Source organism: Opisthocomus hoazin, chromosome 2 (assembly GCF_030867145.1).
Source record: "Opisthocomus hoazin isolate bOpiHoa1 chromosome 2, bOpiHoa1.hap1, whole genome shotgun sequence".
Taxonomy (NCBI): domain Eukaryota; kingdom Metazoa; phylum Chordata; class Aves; order Opisthocomiformes; family Opisthocomidae; genus Opisthocomus; species Opisthocomus hoazin.
This window is the reverse complement of record NC_134415.1, coordinates 42151023-42169827: the sequence shown is the minus strand read 5'-3', so window position 1 is coordinate 42169827 and position 18805 is coordinate 42151023. Positions and strand designations below refer to the sequence as shown.

Below are 18805 nucleotides of genomic sequence, written 5' to 3'. Positions count from 1 at the left end.
GTTCTTAATGTAAGAATATTTTAAACCACCGTATTACTGAATTTGCTTAGTTATATGTAGAAAAGTAAAGACTATCTGTGCACAAACAGGCTCTTTCATACCGTTAGCACACATTTCATCAGACCACAGTGCAGACTACTGGTACTGCAAAAAGTAAACATATGCTCAATTATTTCAAAATATCACTTTTTTTTTTTTTTACATACAAAGATCAAAAGGGCAAGGACTATAAGGCTGCAGTATTTTTGCCTTTATTTTTCTGATTTTAAGCAGACATTCTCCACCTTAAAAGTACAGACTCATGAGACTTATCAACACCAAGGAGATGCCCAACTCCAGCCCAAAGCAGGGGAAAGGTGCCACAGTCCCAGCCAAGTCGCTCCACAGCTGAGAGTGGACACTGGCAGGAGCGGAGCTGATACAGGGCACCGCAGCCCCCTGCAACCTCCCTCAGGAAGCTTGCGTTTGAACACTACCATGCATTGCGGGAGAAGGTGGTGTATTCACATTTTACCTTCTTCAAAGCTGTACTATGCACAGCCATAGAAAATCCACCATGCGTCAGATCTGGTACTATGCTGAACGAAGAAGAGATACGAGCCTAACCACACAAAACTGCTACTTCAAGACACAGTTTTGTCATTTTTACTCACAGTGTTAGACTCTCGAGCATAAAAATATCAACTCGTGCGACTTCAGACTATACCTTTAATATTTACATGGTATCTATTCAAATCCCATTAAACTTGTAGTATGAAGAACAGATTTTGTCGCTTGTGGTTGGTCATAACAAGGTATCAGAATATTATACAGTACATCTAAAGTAATAAATTAGGTATGTGATGAAATTAAGTAACAACAGTTGGCAATGCCTTGAATTTAGAACAAGGTCAGAAGATGCGTTTGTCAGAACATTCACTCTTAAACACTGGAGGAGAATTTTTAGAAACTGCATTACCACATCAACTCCTTCATTTTCCCCCAAACAACCAGAAGGTTCTTCCTCCCTTTTCCCTCCCTACACCCTGACTGCATGAGAAAGGACGGCCTCAAAGTCAGCAGCTCTCTCATACTGCATTGCAGTATTAACACTGGACAGAAAACAAACTTGCATACAAGATTTGGACATCCTGTTCTGATTCAAAGGCAGGAATATTACCAATAGGTCTATGCTGACATTTAGAAAGAAACGAAGCCCAAGAACTATTTCTTAAACAGCATCACATTAGTATATAGCAATAAGGAAAAATATATTTATTTAAGATGCTTTTCTCAGTATCCGTTTAACTACATGTTTGCAAGGCCAAGGCAGGCCTGGTAATCAAACAGAAGATCCCTGTCTGACATACTGTGTTCACCTGCTTTGTTTTAAATAACAGGAATTTGCTGGTTTTCAGCATTTCTTAAATACCCGTCCGTGTAGCAGACTCCTCTGTCTTAGCTACGTCACAGCAGCTTTATACACAAAGTTCTTGAAAAAAAGATGGGAAATGCCTGAGGCATATCTGCAAGTAAACCGGAACTGCCGCGGCTTGATTTCTCTTTGCTGAAGCGTTGTTCATTGTTAACATGTGGCTGACAAGATCTTAACCGAGTCATACTTTAGCTCTTTGCGATCATACTAACACTGCTGACTTAGAATTTACATGGACAAGTAACACGTATAACGGTCCCCACAGCTCTTAGTACTCGATACAACAACAAACAGCTTTTCAAAAGGTTCTTCCGAGCCTGTATCCATTTCGTTTAGGAGCAACCTGCTTTACTAAGATTAGTTATGTGGCAGTTTAGGCTAGTAGCTTCTATTCGAGACCACATTTTGAAGGCTAATCTCCATTTAACAGCACACGCTGTGATGAGTGAAAACACGAATGCCCTGCAACACAAGCTACTGATGGACAGAGAGAGAAAAAAACCAGGACAATGAACCTGTGGCTCCCGCAGCAGCCTGGTTCGGAAGCGGGTAACAGAGCCAATCCAGAGCTGTGTTACCAGCCCTTGTGAGCTCAGGAACAGCAGCAGGCCCGCCGCCGGCGCCGCCAGCGTGTTCCCTCGGCCCAAAGCAGGGGCCGAGAGCATGCACACGCGCACACTCGCCGCCGCCGCCGCGCCGCCCTCACCGGGACCCCCTGCGCGCTCCCCCCGCGGGGAGGCGGCGCCCCGGGCCCGCCCCGCCACAGCCCCCCCCGCCGCTTCCATAACGCCCCGGCAGCCCCCGGACCGCCCCCGGCGAGGACGTAAATAAACAGACCCGCCAGAGCGGCGTCCCCCCGGCCCACTGCCGCCGGGTGACGGCCCGGGCCCGGCCGCCGCGGCGCCGGGAACCCGACGCGCCTTGCTGCCCTCCTGGCGCGATGCTCCCGCGCCGGGCCGTGCGGCACCTCGGTCACCGCCGGCGGCACGCAGCCTCTCTCCTCCCGCCTCCCGGCCAGCCCTCTCCGGGAAAGCCGCAGGCGCCATCCCGCTCCCCGCGCCGCGCACCCTTCCCCCGGATCCCCTTAGCCCTAGGTGCCCCCGGGGGCCCGCACCCCCTGGCCCCCCGCCGCGGACTGACCTGACCCAGCCGAGCGCCGCTCCCGGCTCCCGAGCCCTTTATATGCGGGGCGGCGCCGCCCGGTCTCCCTGCCCCTCCTGCGGCCGCCGGGGCCCGCGCCCGCTGCCCAGGGGCCGCCCGACGGCGCGGGGGAAGGGGAGGGGGCGGCGCGGCCGCCAACCGGTTCCAGCTGCCCCCGGCCGAACCGGGGAGGGGCGGCGCAGAGGAGGCGGCCCCACGTGACCTCCCCTTGGCCGAAGCGTCACTCCCAGCGGTTTCGGCCCCGCCTTCCCCGCCGCAGCCAGTAACAAGCGAGCAGGAAGGGCGAGGGGAGACCGTGCCTTTTCCTCGAAAGCCCTGGGGCGGGGTAAGGGCGGGGCCTGGCAGCGAGGGGGCGGGGCTAAGGAAGGGCGCGGTGCGCGAGGGAAGCCGGCGCGGTGGGAGGGGGCGGCTGCGCGGGCCAGCGGGGCGCTCAGAACGGAGGGGGGGGGGCCGGCTTGCGGCCGCCTGCCCGCGGTGGGGGAGAGCTCCACCCCGCCGGCTCCCCTCAGGGCCAGGCGCCAGCAGTTCCCCGCATCGCAACCTGCCGAGCTCCACTGCCCCGAGACCTCCCGCGGCGAGCGCGGCACCGCTCCCCCAGCGCCCTCCCGCCACCGGGCCGCGGACCGACCGCCCCTCAGGCCCTGGGTCTTGTCAGGGGCATACACCAACTGGCCCCGCCGTCCCCCCGGGCCGGTAGCGCGGACTGACCTGGCCGAGCGCTGCACCCGGCTTTCCACGCCCTTTGTGCGGGGCTGCGGGCGGCGCCGCCCGGAGTCCTTGCCCCTCCGCCCACCGCCGCTGCCCGGGGCCGCCGGACGGCGGGGGGCGCAGGGGAGGGGGGGGGGGCGCCAACCAGTTCCAGCTGACCCCGGCCGAACTGGGGAGGGGGCTGACCCACGTGACCTCCCCTTGCCGACGCGTCGCTCCCCGCGGCTTCGGGCCCGCCTTTCTCACTGCAGCCAATCGGAAGCGAGCAGGAAGGGCGGGGGCGACCATGCCTTTTCCTCGAAAGCCCCGGGCCTGAGGAGGGGCGGGGCTACGGGGCGGGGCTTGTCGGGGGGGGCCGCTGCCCTGAGGGAGGTGAGGCGGTGGGGCCCGGGGGTGAGCTGAAGGGCGGGGGCGAGGTAGGGGCCTTGCTGAGGCCAGGTGGGCTCCCGCTACCACATTCCTACCCCTGAGGTCACCTTACCTCAGGCCAGGTCGACAGTGAGGGGGTGTGAGGGCTGCCCTGGGGACAGGTGGCCCTGTTTCCTTGGAGTACGTTCGGGTCGCAACGGCTTAGGCCGGCTGTGAGCTCATGGCGCCAGGGGCACGATGGCTTTTGTTGTGGCACGAAGGGGCCGGCAGTACACCTTCCTCGAAAGGCTTTGGTCTCTGTGGATTTGATGGTGGCCCTCTGTCTCCCTGTGCGTTTTTCCGAGGCCCTGCCTGTGCGGGTGTCCCAGCCCTGTCGGCAGGCTGTGGCCTTTGTCACCCGCCAAAACGTGGGATGGTAGGGGCTGGTGCCCCCTGCTCCTGACACAGCCAGGTCGGGGCTCCCCGCGAGCTCCCCTGCTGTCGTGCAGGCTCTGCCTCTTTCTCTGCGCGTTGCCCGTGTGGAGAGCGGCATGAGAAAAAGGGCTGTCATTCATGGTAAAGCTAAAAACATGTCTTCACAGCAATGGCACCAAGGCAAACTGATGTGGGATATTTTGAAGCTGCAGGCAGAGTTGAATAGTAGTACTCATCTCTGTTTCAGGGTAGCTGAGACCATCGGGTGAAGACCCCGGTGACCTGTGCTGTGCTAAAAGGTAGTGTTGTGATTGGTACTATGACCCCCTGCTTACAGCCCCGGCCTTCCTGAGACGTGATTTTGTGACAAAAAGGGTATCCTGCTGGAATTCACCCAACAAAGTATTAGCAAATAAATGGAAACTACGTTCCTCACGTTTTTGAGGGAGCTTGTGTTCTGTTCTGTAGCAAAGGAGTTGTGATACGATGATCAGTCCTTTCACTCTGATAATAAGCTTGCATAGTTTGGTAAGGAGCTGGCTTCTGCTTTATACAACTTGTGTCAGCTGACAAAGAAGCTGCAGTTTGAGTATGCAGAGGAACCACTGATCCTGTATTGCGTTAGGAGTTACCGCCGTTACAAGTATGCTGTTCTATGCTGTCCTGCCGTCTGTCATTTAAACAGAGGGCTATTTTCCATTCATTCATCCCCTGCAAATCCAGCCATGTTTGTAATTAACTTATGACACAGCCCTGGATGTTGTAGGGAAAAAGAATGTTAATGTCAGATGTTCTATACCAGAAAATTATGCAATACATCTGAATACATCGGAGGTCTTTTATGAGTATTGCAATATCAGAGTACCCTGCTTGAAGGAAAAAAAGGTAGGGGGAGGTATGCAGCAGAATGCAATGATAGCCAAGAGCAGTTTATTTTTAAGCTGAAAGGATAAGAGGAATTCCTCTGGGTAAGGAGGAGGCAGGGTTGGTGAAAAGTCCTTGTTGGAAAGTGAGGATCTTGTTAAACATGGATGTGAACTACTCTAGTTACAAACTCTTAGTAATTAAGTAAACATTAGGAGTCATCACTTCTACAGGTGTAATCAACAGTGAGCTGAAGAAAGAGGAATAAGAAACTTCAGAGAAATACTATTTAGAAAAGTAATTGCCTACTTGTTCTCTCTTCTCCTTTTTTAAGATTTATTAGTTCAAGTGATTTGTTGTAAAGCTGCGATAGAACTGAACACTTTCAAACACGCTTTGGTGTGTTAAATTTTTCAAAAATGCGTCTTTCATATGGTACCAGTCATGTTATAAATTTGTACCATTAGATTTTTGTAAAAACCTGGAAGTATAGCATTTGGTTTCTTTCAGCTCTAGTGTTTATTTCAAAAAATGCCTGTATCTATTCAAAACTACTATTGCATTTCCTACAATAATTCATTATAGCTAAAAATTGCAATTTAGGTCCTAAACGGATTTAAGAAATACTCGTGTGTTCATTTAATTAAAGATACACATCTCCCTACTTCTGCACTAAGATAAGAGAAGCTAATATAATCAGCTCAACTGAAATGCTTTGAGAATTTTTTTTTTCTCCTTGTAAACTTATGTGGTTGATTTGAGGCAAAAGCTGGCACCCTGTCAAATAAACAATTTTTTAATTCTTCGGGTATCTTAAAATAATATAGATTTATTAATTTGGAAAGAATGTTAATAGGAATTTCTGTGCTGCATTAAGAGAAACAGATGATTGTGAACAGTGAAATTTGTCATGGCAACTTTCAAGGACTAATTTTCTCTTTAAAGGTAACTCGAGTTTGTCGAAATTGGAGATGATGTTCTTCATTCTGGAATTTATAAGGCTTGTCAAAGGGAAGAAATTTCATGTAGTTGTACGATTCTTTTCTGTAAACAACTAAAGTTACCACGATTGCATCAGTGGGGCCTCTTTCGGTTGAGGCAAGTCTTCTGCTCTCTGCTCTGCCTCAACCTATGAGATCCCCATCTTGCTTTGTTCTTAAGCCTTTCACCAAAATATAAATTTTAATAACTTTATTCCTGTAAATAATTCCACTGCACCACTACTTGATCTTGCTGAATAAAACAAAATGAGCTGATTAAGAACAATGATTCGGCTTGCACTGAGTGTAGAGCAAGTAGGAAAAGGATGGCATGGAAAATATTGTTCTGTCTTGGCTTAACCTGAAAAAAAAGTCTACTCTTAATTAAGCTTGCCAATGTACTTTTTTTTTTTTTTTCCCTTCTCCTTAAGGAGTTGCTTCAATGTGGTTGGATCAGATAAGGTCATACTTTGCCATGACGCAGCAGGCATGTCTCAGCTACTCCTTAAGATAATACAAAACTGTACAGTATTTAGAGCATGTAGATGAGTTTATAGAAGTCTTCTTAAATATCTGTCCAAAAAGTAAAGATTGGTGGTCGGCTTTTCTTGTTTACATAGCAACAAAATAAAAACAAAGGAAATGGGGTTCTAATCATATAACCTGAGTTGGATCGAGTTGCTGTTTGCAAAAGTCCCAAAGAGATCCAGAAAGACAAGGCTACCAGATCTGTTTCAAGTGCGCAAGCACAAACTGTGTATTTAAACTACATGTGCACATGTTGGAAAGCATGTTTTCCACTTTTCTTTATAGCAGTTTAATAAGAATTACTAGTACTTAGTACTGTCTGACAAACTGCTTTGTCTTTGTTCTAGCAATGATTTGACAATATCATGTTGTGATGAAGTCACTGAGTGAGAGTGAAAGAGCTAAAAGATGCATGCACCCTCCCCGAATGCTGTGGAAGCTGTCTTAAAACTGCACCTTGCTCCCAGCCATGACATAGAGTATGAAGCAGGGTTGGAGGTGGTGTGTGACATGAGTGGAATATCAAAGTAGCCTTGAGGCTGTACTAGTTGAGACATGAAGCCCAACCTGGTTTTTGTAAGTAATGACAAGAATACCTGCCCGAGTGCAGGAAATAAGTGGTTGAGGCTAACGTATAGAATACACTAGCAAACGTATACTGAAAAGGCACTAGGAAATGCTTTCAAGGTTTTATGTCCATTTCTGTAGCCAATGTGATATTTTCTTCAGCTGCCAGAATTATAGATTCAACCTATAAATCAAACTTCATTCATACCAGAAGTAATTATAAAGACTGTAAACATCAAATTACAGATGTGCTTCTTCCTCCTTCATGGTCTGCATTATCAGTTCCAGTGAACTGGTTATACTGACACCAGTGTTCGCAGCTGGTGAAAGCTGCGTGTATTCAGATGAACTGTGCTCCAGTTGTTCTGGCTCTGATGGGTTATTGTGAATTAAAATATCTGGTAAAATTATGCAAATGAATGCACAGCATTAGGCATGCAGTATCTTATTAGCTATTTTTTTATCTTTTTGTAGCATCTCTCATTCTTGAAAATGCACTTCTGACCTTTTCTCTGGCACTGAGGATATTGCTGTATCATTATCTAATGTGAAATCTGGATGATTTACAGGCACTAAAGAAAAGTGATGCTAAGAGACTGGAAGGTATCGAGCAAGAATAAAAAATGCAAGACAGTAGAACTGCTGTTAGCATGGCAAAAGCCTCTCAGTCTCACGAAGAATGATGAAAAAGGATTATTAGAAAAAGGCCTGTTGTGCAATGGCATTTTCTCTGTAATGTATACGGTATTATAGTATAATATATTTTTCTCTGTGGATGAGTTAGCAGTTAGTCAGGGAGCATAGAAACACATCAGAGAAGTGAGTGACAAGAATTAAGCAAAAAGATAAGTCTGTGTTCCAAACTTTAAATGTCTAAAGTGAGAAAACTTAGAAGGTAAGCAAAACACGTGGGGAGGGGAACGGTACTACTCTATATTTGCAATAGCTCAGATTTCTCTTTGAGTAGGGGGCATTATTGCCTAATACAAGGACTAGGTATGCTGGTAACAAATAAGCCAACATATCAGAAAGGTGGATGAGAGCATCACTAAATGTACAATAAAATAAACATAAAATGAAATCCTTATGTAGCTAATGTTAACAATCATAAAATGTATAACATGAAAAACAAGTTACAGATATTTCATTTTCTCATGTAGAAAATTCAGTCATTTTCCATCAATGTTAATTTGCACCAGTGTTAAATCTTGCACCAGTGGCAGATAATGTATAGAAAAATTTCAAAAAAAACCCACCCAAGTGCTAATACAATATTGCAGAAATGAGATTTGGATTAGAAATGAATCATATTATAATCTAGTCTAGAGGGTACCTGAGCATGATTTGCTTCTTGATCCAAGTTATTTTATAGTTTCTGAAATGAAACATGCGTAAGGTAAGTTTTATTGTGAAACAGCTAAGTAAAGAACTAAAGTATCACACCATCAAAGCACCACATTTCACCTGGCCAAAGCTGATTACAAATACAAAACTTTCTTTGATTTTTAATATAACTAAAACAAGTTATATAGTAAGTTTTATTTGTGTGTATATAACAAATTATGTAATAGGTTATATACACAACTTTTTTTGGTTTTTGTATGTATAAATGTGTGCATGATATTCTGTGAACTCCTGGCTTTGCCTGCCAGTTACAAGCCATTATCCTGTGTTCTTGCACAAAATCTTCTTGTGCTACAATCTCCATCCTATTGTCTCTCAAATTGTACTCAAGGCCTCCCATGCTCCATTTGCCAGCAGCACCAATTTCACTGTGTCAGGGACAAGGGTGGTCATCAAATGAGTAACAACAGCAGTTGTGGCCTGTGACACAGATAATGTTGACCTCTTTTATCCTGTTTTCTTCTGCTCTTTTCTTCTCCTCTCTTAACAGGGACAAACAGTTGCCCTGAGATCAGGAGGGATGGGGTTTCCTGTGATAGCAGGAAGGTTTGACTCTAGTGCGGTTCAAAATCCCATTTGAAAGGTCATATTAGTGCTTTAAATGAGATATGTGTCTGAATTTTATGCTCTGCCACATGACAATGGTAGTGATGCAAGTGCTTCCTTTGGGCTCTGCAGGTCAGGGCTAGCAGTAATGTGGGGTTGCGGTGTGGTAGTGCCCAGTGTTTCCCAGGGAGGAAGGACAGTGGTGCTCCCAGTGCCCATGTGAACACCAAAGGGCTCAATAGGGGCAGAAATATTCCACTTCTTACTGTCTGTTGGAGCTCTCTACTTCCAGACTCAACATTTCTTGAAGTCTGCCTGTAGTGAATATACTTCTATGGAGAAAGTAAATGGGAGACCTCAAATCCAACAGGGGAAAAAGTTAGCTTTTCCTGTCCTCTGTCACCTTTGTTTCTCCTCCATCTGCTGCACTTACTGATAATGACAGAGAAACATGTTAAAGTTTCAGTTATCGTCTATCAAAGTACAGACTCCTGTCCGCGACTCATATTTCTTCCTTTTTATACTTACTAAATAGGTATCAATTCTCATCCTTGGTTTACTGCACTGTTGTTCCTGGGAATGCAGCGGTAGCCCAGGGACACAATTTCTTTCTTGTGAGCAAAGTTCAGCCTGAGAAGAAGCAAAGGATGACCCTGGGCAGAGCCAGTCTAGTACCTGGCTGTAGCATTTTGGCTCTACTACACCTCCTCGTGTGCTTCTACCTGCCCTTTGTACTTTCTCTGGCCCCTGTCTAACCTTTCACTGATCTATAGTAGCTCTCTGTCAGAAAGTGGAGGGGTTTGTTTAGGTTTTGGGGTTTGTTTTGGTTTTTTATTTAGGTTAGTTCTGTTGGGTTGGTGGGATGGAACAATTCAAAGCCAGGTTGGGTGAATGTTAGAGCTGTCTTGGCACAAGTGGAGACATCAGCAGCTAGAAGTTAAATCCTCTTAGCTGCCAAGGAACTGCTTGTTGTGACAATGGAGTTGTAGAAAAAGCATCTCAGAGGCAGATTTGTCACTTGAGGTTTAAAACGGAGATAACTATCAGTGAGTGACCTCAAAGAGGACTTCTGTAGGAAAACAGAACATGTCAGATACTTTACACCTACTCTGTATTCTTTGCTCTCTCTGTCATGCTCAGCCAGTAGCTCTTGTAAGCAGAATGTGCCTATTCTGCCCACAGCATTGAAAATGTCCAAAAAGCAGATTATTTTTTTTTAAGGCTAACAACATACAAACCAAGAAAGCTTTTGGAGTAATTCTTCTTGCTGGGGGGGAGGTAAGAATTCCCATCTCCAAACTTCTGCAGATACATACAGATGTATGTAACTTCAAAGATGACAACATCCCTTATTTTACAAATCCAGATGTAGTTACAAGTAGGTTGTTGCTCCACCTGACAGTTCTCCTCAGTGGCTGTCTCCACATGAAGCTGTTCGCAAGTTTGCCATTCACGTTTTAGTCAAAGCTTTAAAAATTAAAAGCAACCACTATGAAAATGCAAGATCAGAACAATGCATAGCATTTGTGTAACAGCAGCAGAAACTGGTTTATCGGGTTCACCCCAGGCACATAAAGGACAGATAAACTTTCAAAACAGTACAAAATCTATTGGAGTATTGGCTGGTTTTCTCACCAAAGAAAGAGTACCAGGACTAATGGTAGCAAAATAAAAGCTGCAAAATCTAGGCTGTAACTGGTGTGAGGTAGTGAGGTCTCAAAGATAGCTCGTTGGTTGGTGTGAACGCCCTTTCCTGTGAATCACAGAAAAGTGCTGAAAATCTCCCCAGGTGCTGTCAGCCGTGAGAACAAAAGAGGTCAAGGTGTGCCAGGGGACTGGCGTGATCCCAAGCCTGTGTGCAAGAGCAGCATAGATAAAGCTACTGACAGACAGAGGACTGGTGAACTAAAATGTGCAAGGCTCTGTTTTGTCCGTGCTAGCAGCTCTGCCAGCGAGATCACCGCCACAGAGCTCAGCAACTGCTTACGATATAGGCAAACTGCATGTTGCTGGAAAACAGCTGCTGAAGGAATAAGCTTCCATGACGTCTTGCAGCTCTTCCTCTTGGGACCTGACCCTGTGGACAGGTCAGGTGAAATAATGATTAAAATAATCCGTGGCGAAGGCTCCAAGCAAGGAAGAGCTGTGCTGCAGTCCCAGGATGACTTTGGTCATTCTGAACCCAGGTGTCCCAGTTTTGGCTGGGATAGAGTTAGCGTTCCTCCCAGTAGCTGCTGTGTTTTGGATTCAGTATGAGAAGAATGTTGATCACACTGGTATTTTCAGTTGTTGTTATGAAATAAAGGAATTTCTCCAATTTCTCATATTCAGCTGACGAGCAGGTGTGCAGGAGCTGGGAGGGAGCACAGCCAGGCAGATAGCCAAGCTGGCCGATGGAAATATTCCATACCATAGACTTCATATTCAGTTTATGAAGGGGGGTTGGCCAGGGGAAGGAATCTGTTCTCGCCTCTTTTCTGTGAGTTCAAATCCTCTGTTGTCCAGGAGTTTGAACTTTTCTGGGAGTTCAGGGGTTTTTCAGTTTTGTGAAATTTGCAAAATCCACAAGTTCCAGGTTCCGCGATGTCAGCTTGGGGACTGGCTGCAAATTGGTCATTAGGTGATGAGAAAACTGTATTGTATATAGTTTGTTTTTCATAGTCATTGTTATGGTTATCATTAATATTAGTAGTGTTAGTATTTTCTTTGTTATCTTATTAAACTGCTTAATCTCAACCCACAAGTTTTACCTTTGTCCATTGCTCCTCCCCATCCCCCTGGGGCGGAAGGGGAGGGGTGAACAAGCGGCTGTCTAGTGCATAGCTGCCAGCTGCCGGGTCAAACCACTTCATCAGGCGAGCAATCCGCAAAACACAGCAAGCGCATTCCCACTGGGTGCTGCTGGCACGAAATGGGCATTGCTTCGAGGCGTGACCATCAGCCATTTGAAGACCCAAGTCACACAAGTTACTGTAGTAGACCATTCGGGCCAAAAGTATCCTTTTGTTGCACCTTGCATTTCTCTGGGCTACAAAATATCCCACTGATTTGCAGAGAGGTAGTCTGGGGCCCCTACCAATTTTGTTAACAATTGCCTGAAGCTGAGACTGTGTTGCAGAGAGGGGTGCTGCTCCATAAACAGCACCCACTGCAGTGGTGCAGCCCGCCCCCTGCCTGGCAATCTCGTAACTAGCCTGCACAGTATTCTTGCTGGTACTGCAATAGCAGTTAGCTGGTGTGACTGGCCATTTTTCTTGCCTTTGAACAAGAGCAGTGAGTTGGGACGATCAGGCACTCCCTGACTGTACCTGAAACCTCTGCTACCTGTTTGGTACAGGTCAGAACTACATGGTCTGAGGAACACCAAAATTACCCTATTGTCAGCAAGAATTGCTTCACATGGCCAGGATGGGAACTTATCAACAAAAGTCAATCATCCTGAGACCCCAAAAGCAGCGGCACCAAGGAAGGCCTTCTGAGTTCTCCTGAACTGCAGCGGGCTGCGCCCAGCAAATCCCTTCGAGTGGTAGCCCTCTCAGAGCACTTCAAACTCTGAAGTTCGAGGTTCCCTGGGCTGATCTACAGGGATCCCTCACTCCTTCAGGATCGACCTTTGCCCATTGAGAAAATCATTTGATTTGAAGTGAGTATTTCACTGATCTCAAAGGGAATTTTTAACAGCTACCTTTATCTATGCATATTTTGTGTGTGTGTGTGTCTGTGAACAGATTCAAAGCATAATATCCTATTACTGTGATTGCAGTAGTGAATTCTTTTTAATAACTCTGTAGATGCTAAGTTAACCAGTGCTTAATTGCTGCTAAATTTCTGTGATTTCTCTCTGTCTCTCTCTAATTGTGAAGACACCTTGAATTGCTAGTAGACATATCCTTTAGACATAAACCGTTGTTGTCTGAGGCTAATTCTCGATCCAGCCACACCTAGGCTCCTCTCTGCGGAGTTTAGAAAGCAAGGCGGTCCATTCCAAAGCTTGTGACTCAGCAGGGGGTCTCCCTTACCCCTTACATCTTTCTTCAGTCTCTGTATAAGTCATTCTACCTTAGTCCTACTTTGATTTTATATTCCATTCATTTGATAAGTAATTGAGTGAACCTCGCTAACAAACTTTGTAAAAACACATTTTGTAAATTTTTGGTAAAATCTTTTCTTGCAAGTACCTTTGACAGTGATTCTTTGAGTGACCTAGCCACTCATTCGCGACACCCACCTACTTCCACAGTGGAAAATTATTTGCCTTCAAAATCTGCTAGTGTTGAATTATGGCCAGTTATGCATTGTACTACAAAACTTTCATATTTTTAAAGTACAAATAAATATGTTAGCATGAGGAGTCAAGTAAGAGCACACAAATGATCTCTTTTAGTTAATGGGATGCTTGTAGCATTTCCCTGCTCTCTCCCAGAACAAGATGCAGCTGTAATTATATCTGCTATTTTGCTCCAAAGTATCATAACAAATAGTTATACCCCTTAAAAATTGAACTAGTTTTGAACATTTAACACAAACCAGAGTTCTAGTATCCTAGGAGCTCAGAACATGAACTGTATTAAGAGATCATATGATACTGAAAAGACTTTTTGGAGACTAAACATCCCTTTTTGTTCAGTGGAATTATTTAGAACCACAGAATGGTGATTGAGTTGCAAGGAAAGATCACCTAGTCAACACCCCTGTGTTGTGGTTTAACTTGATACCCAGCAACTAAGCACTAGACAGCCACTTGCTCACCCTTCCCCTTCCTCGGTGGGGTGGGGCGGAGAAATGCACAGAACGTAAAACTTGTGGCTTGAGATAAAGACAGTTTAATAAGACAACAAAGGAAATACTACTACTGCTAATAATAATGATAATAATGAATATGCAGAACAAACTATAGACAATACAGTTTGTTCACTGCCCAATGACCGAGCCACAGCCAGTCCATGAGCAGTGATCAGGGAACGCTGGAAATCATGAATTTCACAAAATTCCTGAAAAAGACCAAACTCTTGGATAAGTTTGAACGCCCAGACAAGAGAGGATTCAAACTCACAGAAAAGAGAATTAAAAAAAGGAGACTCCTGCCCCCGCCTCCCCCAACCCTCATTCATGAATTGAGCATGACGTCCATGGTATGGAATATTTCCATCGGCCAGCTTGGGCGGTCTGCCTGGCTGTGCTCCCTCCCAGCTCCTGCACACCTGCACATTGGCTGAATGTGGGAGACAGGAAAAAGTCCAAGATTTCTTGGCAACTGAAAACATCAGTGTTATCAACATTCTTCTCCTACTATATCCAACACACAGAAGCTACTGGGAAGAACATTAACTCTATCCTAGCCAAAACCAGGACAACCTGCCCTGGACATGGACACCTTCCACTAGACCAGGTTGCTCAAAGCCCCATCCAGCCTCACCCTGAGTGCTTCCAGGGAGGGAACATCCACAATTTCTCTCGGCAACCCGTTCCAGTGTCTTACCACCTTCATCATAAAGAATTTCTTCCTTATATCCAATCTAAACCTACCGTCTTTCAGTTTAAAACCATTACTCCTTGTCCTGTCACTAGAGGCCCTGGTAAAAAGTCTCTTTCCACGTTTCTTTTAAGCCTCCTTTAATCATTGAAAGCGTGCAGTAAGGTCTCTCAGGCTGACAAATGCTGAGAGTCAAACAACAGAATTAAGTGTGGTCTTTCAGTGGGTTTCTCTTTTTGGGCCAGGTCCCAGGACTGTGTGTATCCAGTCAAAATCTGCAAAAGTTCTTAGATGCTGACTAAAATGAAGAGACTTTTAGGGAATTGGTGTTAAAAGGCACCTCCAAAATCGCATTCTTTATACCCAGGGGTGGAACTACTGCAAGGGTTTTGAATGGAGTAGGCTGATTCTGAGACAGGGAGACTTCCTTGCTTCAACAAACTGTTACATTAGCTTTCTAATTCCTTTTTCCCATGGATATTCTATGAATGATCCTGAACCAAGCCAGAGGTCAGGCTGAATTAAATCAAATTAATTGAAAAGATAGTAAATGAATCATGGTTTGACATATTCTGAAACACAATTTGTGACTTGCGCATAGGGATAGTCGCCTCCGGCTGTGGAGCTGAAATAAAAGTTTATTTTTTCAAACTCTCTAAAGGACAGAAGGGAATGATTCAATTAAAGCAGGAAAGGAAAGGCAGCAGTCACCAAAAAAAAGAAAGAGAAAAATTCCTGGAAAAAACACACAATGGGAAAGGATACAGTTTAAAGCTAAAGCAAGGGGAACTGACCTTAATATGTTGTGGCTACTCAGTCACCTCTTTCCTGTTTATTTCTGTTTACTTTGTTTTGCAACATGCTCATATTTTCTCATCCAAATAAAGAGTTATTGTTTGTTTTGTCAGATAAATTCACACACAGCAGATGTTTTTGCAGAAATACATGTTCAGAAAAATGCTTTCTGTTTCACTAAGGAAAGCATTTTGCAAACTGTTACAAAAACAAAACAAAGATATCTTGTTATTTCAACTCATGCAGTTACACTAAATGACTGTGATGCTCAGAGTTTGTTTTATATTTATTAAATGAGTTAAAGCATTTTTTAAACGTGTTTTTAAATTAAATATTACAGGCTATGAAGATAAAAAAGTCTGACTGTCAGCATTGCTTTCCCTTTTGTGTCTTTTAAAGACTAATTTCATGCTGCAGGCTTTCCCTTAGCAGTGGCACATGAGCTCTGCCTCTCCTGTCCTGACTGCACCTCGTGTCCTAGGACATTAAGATCCTGTTCTGTGCCACTGGGAGGGTAAGAGGACAAGATGGTGCAGAGCTCTTTCCAGATTTCAGTAAGAAAAGCCCAACAACAAATGGCATAATAAAATAATTTTAATACAATAGAATAAAAATGGGAATATAGATAGTGAGTAGATCTTACGTCCTTTCAGGTTGGATAGACCCTGGACTGGATTTTCCCATGGTGTGCTGTGAAGATCCTGTCAGTAAACAGGCTCTGCCTCCCTCCCTCTCATGCTGTGGTGCACTTTATTTGTATGACAAACAAAACCAGGTATCATCTCCTGACAGCCTGGACTGTCGCCTCTCTCATAACACCCACCAGTGCAGAGGACAGACCAGCACAGGGCACTCCAGCAGGTTCCCTTGCAGCAGCTCCTCATGCTGATATATGGGCTGCTCAAGCCCTGCGTACAATGCCTGGTAGGGCAGACATGGTCTATTCATGGTAACAGACTCCTTGAATACAACAGCTTCCATGAGGCTCTCAATGCAGGTTGCAAAGGCCCTTGCCACTTTGTCACTATTGTTCAAAACCAATTGATGGATTCAAAATGTACTGGGAAACAGGAAAATACAAACACACAGCTTAGTGACATAAACCTCCATTTTCTTAGGGAACTAGGCAAAAGAAATTAAACATGTTAAAAATTAAAAAGAAAAAGTGGCACTGGCTGAGAAGACGGCAGGGAGAGTGACTTGCACAGAATAACACTGAGCTCCTGACAAAACTTTATGCCCTGGGTGACATTGTCGCCTTTATTTGCCCAGTTACAGATAGGTTACAACCTCAGCCATAACTTTTCAGCCAGTAGTTATGTTTAAAAATAGAACCATGGCTTTGCACTAAGAGCAGTTTTGCTCACAAGCTCAGGAAGCAGTGAAGCCTTGTGACTCATGGCCATCCTGACTTCATTATCTGCCTATTTCTAAACATTAATTAATGACTCTAATATCATACTTTGTTTACTCTGCATCATCTCAGGGCTTCATCCTGCAGCCCTTAATTGTATTGTAATCCTTGTGTTCAATAGAACTTTTTGCATGATGGAGGATTATTCATGTGAATAAATTATTAACTGGAAAGCATGTGTACTAGTCCGCTACAATTAATCCACTTGGCTGTCCCCAGCTCAAGAAGTAGTTAGCTATTTGCTAAAGGCCCTGATCCAGCATCAATAAGTAGGTGTTGATTTCAGTACACTTTAGTTTAAGCTTTAATACTGTGGTCTCTTGTCCTCTGAGACCTGGTAATGACTTCCATATTGAATGCCTCTTTCCTGGAGGACAAGAGTTGGGAACATCATGGAGACAGTACCCACAGCTGTCATGAGGGGAAAGGACCCTGTCCTTGTCTCAAGTCACCAAAGCCTACAAGGCCAGTGTGAGTGCATGTTCCTAGGGTTTTGCTGAACCAAGGACATTCCCTCCTAAGCAGGAGCAATTTCCATGGAGGTCACACTTATCACCCCATGGCCCCTGTTTGTTCACACAGGTGTGTTGTTTATCCACAGTTGCCCTCCCTCCTTAATACCGCAATCAGAGCTGACACTCTATTGGAAAGGGGAAGAGAAATGACACATGGGACATGAAACATGGAGCCATTTGTCTGCCTTCCCATGTTTTCTGTGGAGGAGTGGTGGGGTGAGCCCTGCCGCCCTCTTCTTCTCCAGGGGATCCCTGCCACGGGTGAATAACTCACCTGGCAGAAAGCCTGGCCCCATAAAGCATCTTCTGAGCATTTTCCGAGGAAGCAATTTAGGGATTGAAGTTGCAGCTCTTCCATCAGCAGTTTCGGATAATTTGATCAATACTGCAGAGGGCTGGTGGTATATGCATAACGCCAGGGTAAGGCACAGAAGCATCAGGCAAATACATTCCTTTGATCCCGGGGTTTGCAAAACAGTTGAACGCTAAGGATTACAGCACCTTCTCGTCACCGGCCTCATACAAAGCCTCCTAACTGCGTCAGGCTCACTTGGCAGGAACGAGTATGACCTGCTCTAATGGTGAAATACAAAGCCTTTCCCTTGAGCCCCATGTACCTCACATCAATAAGTAGCACACACCGGGGGCAAAGCCTTCGGCTCTGTCACCTCACCATCATGTTGCTCATTTCTTTCTCCTCTTCCCCACAGGGTATATGTTGTGTCTGCACTGCACTACATACCTCACTGGGAGCCAGCCCCACCCAAGAGGAGAGCAGCTTGACCAGGGAAGGTGTGGAAGGAAAGGAGACTAAATTAAGGTAATCAGGCTGAAATGTGCGAGATTATTTGGCATCTTGGGGTCTCTCCAATGTTTGTACAGGTTAAAGCAGCCATTCTTCATCTGCCCTGGGCAATGGCCGGACACAGTCCAGGGCATCCAGCTCTACGTGACACTGCTTGAGTAGGGGAGTTGGCCCAGATGACCTCCAGAGGTCCCTTCCCACCTCAACCCCTCTGTGATTCTGTGATTTCAGAGCCAGCTGGTACAGGTTTCTCTTTGCAAAAGAAAAGTCCCAGCTGGTTCATTAAGTCAGAGAAGCAGTGTTTTTCCCATCTGTGCCCACAATGCCAGCAGGGAATGTGTTTAGGAAGTAAGAACATGCAGGAGATACGGAATGGAGCTCTGCTCCACCAGCTCCCACTGTTTATGCAGTGACTTAGGGAGGTGGTACTGGTTCTGAGGAAACAAAAGAATTAAGTCAGGAGTAACATCTTCTGGCAAAGACAGAGGAATTAATTTCAGAGTGTGCCTCAAACACCACGAGGATGGGCTACATCTGGAAAAGCAGGTAGAGCTAAATGACCATGTCTTTTCCAGGACACAAGAAGGATGCAAGGAATGTCTATGTCTAAATTTAACACCAGCATAAGCCATGTTATTGATAATTAATTTAGAAAATAGAAACAATACATTCATTTCTAGATCTTAACTCTATTTTCTGATGTTTGGGCGCTTCATATCTCAGTGTGCAATCAGATGGACATGAACTGCTTTATTGACAGTAAAGTGTTGCTTTTACTGCAATTGTCTGTATTGAAAAGGCAAGAGGAAGTGACTACCATTGTTAGCATCAGCCATTGCCTTGCAACT

The 18805-nt window shown here is 45.4% G+C and overlaps 1 protein-coding gene across 3 annotated transcripts in view; it reads right to left on the bottom strand.

Moving 5' to 3' along the window:
* The window catches only part of GPCPD1 (glycerophosphocholine phosphodiesterase 1), a 45828-nt gene extending 42478 nt beyond the window's left edge, over positions 1–3350 (bottom strand). Inside the window, exon 1 of one of the 3 annotated variants that reach the window (XM_075413379.1) lies at positions 3284–3350. The gene's annotated coding sequence lies outside the window, so the exon portion shown is untranslated. Of the gene's footprint in view, positions 1–2554; positions 2747–3283 lie in introns of those variants that run through there. The other 2 variants (XM_075413380.1, XM_075413378.1) reach the window with 2 other exon arrangements.
* Positions 3351–18805: the final 15455 nt, after the last annotated feature.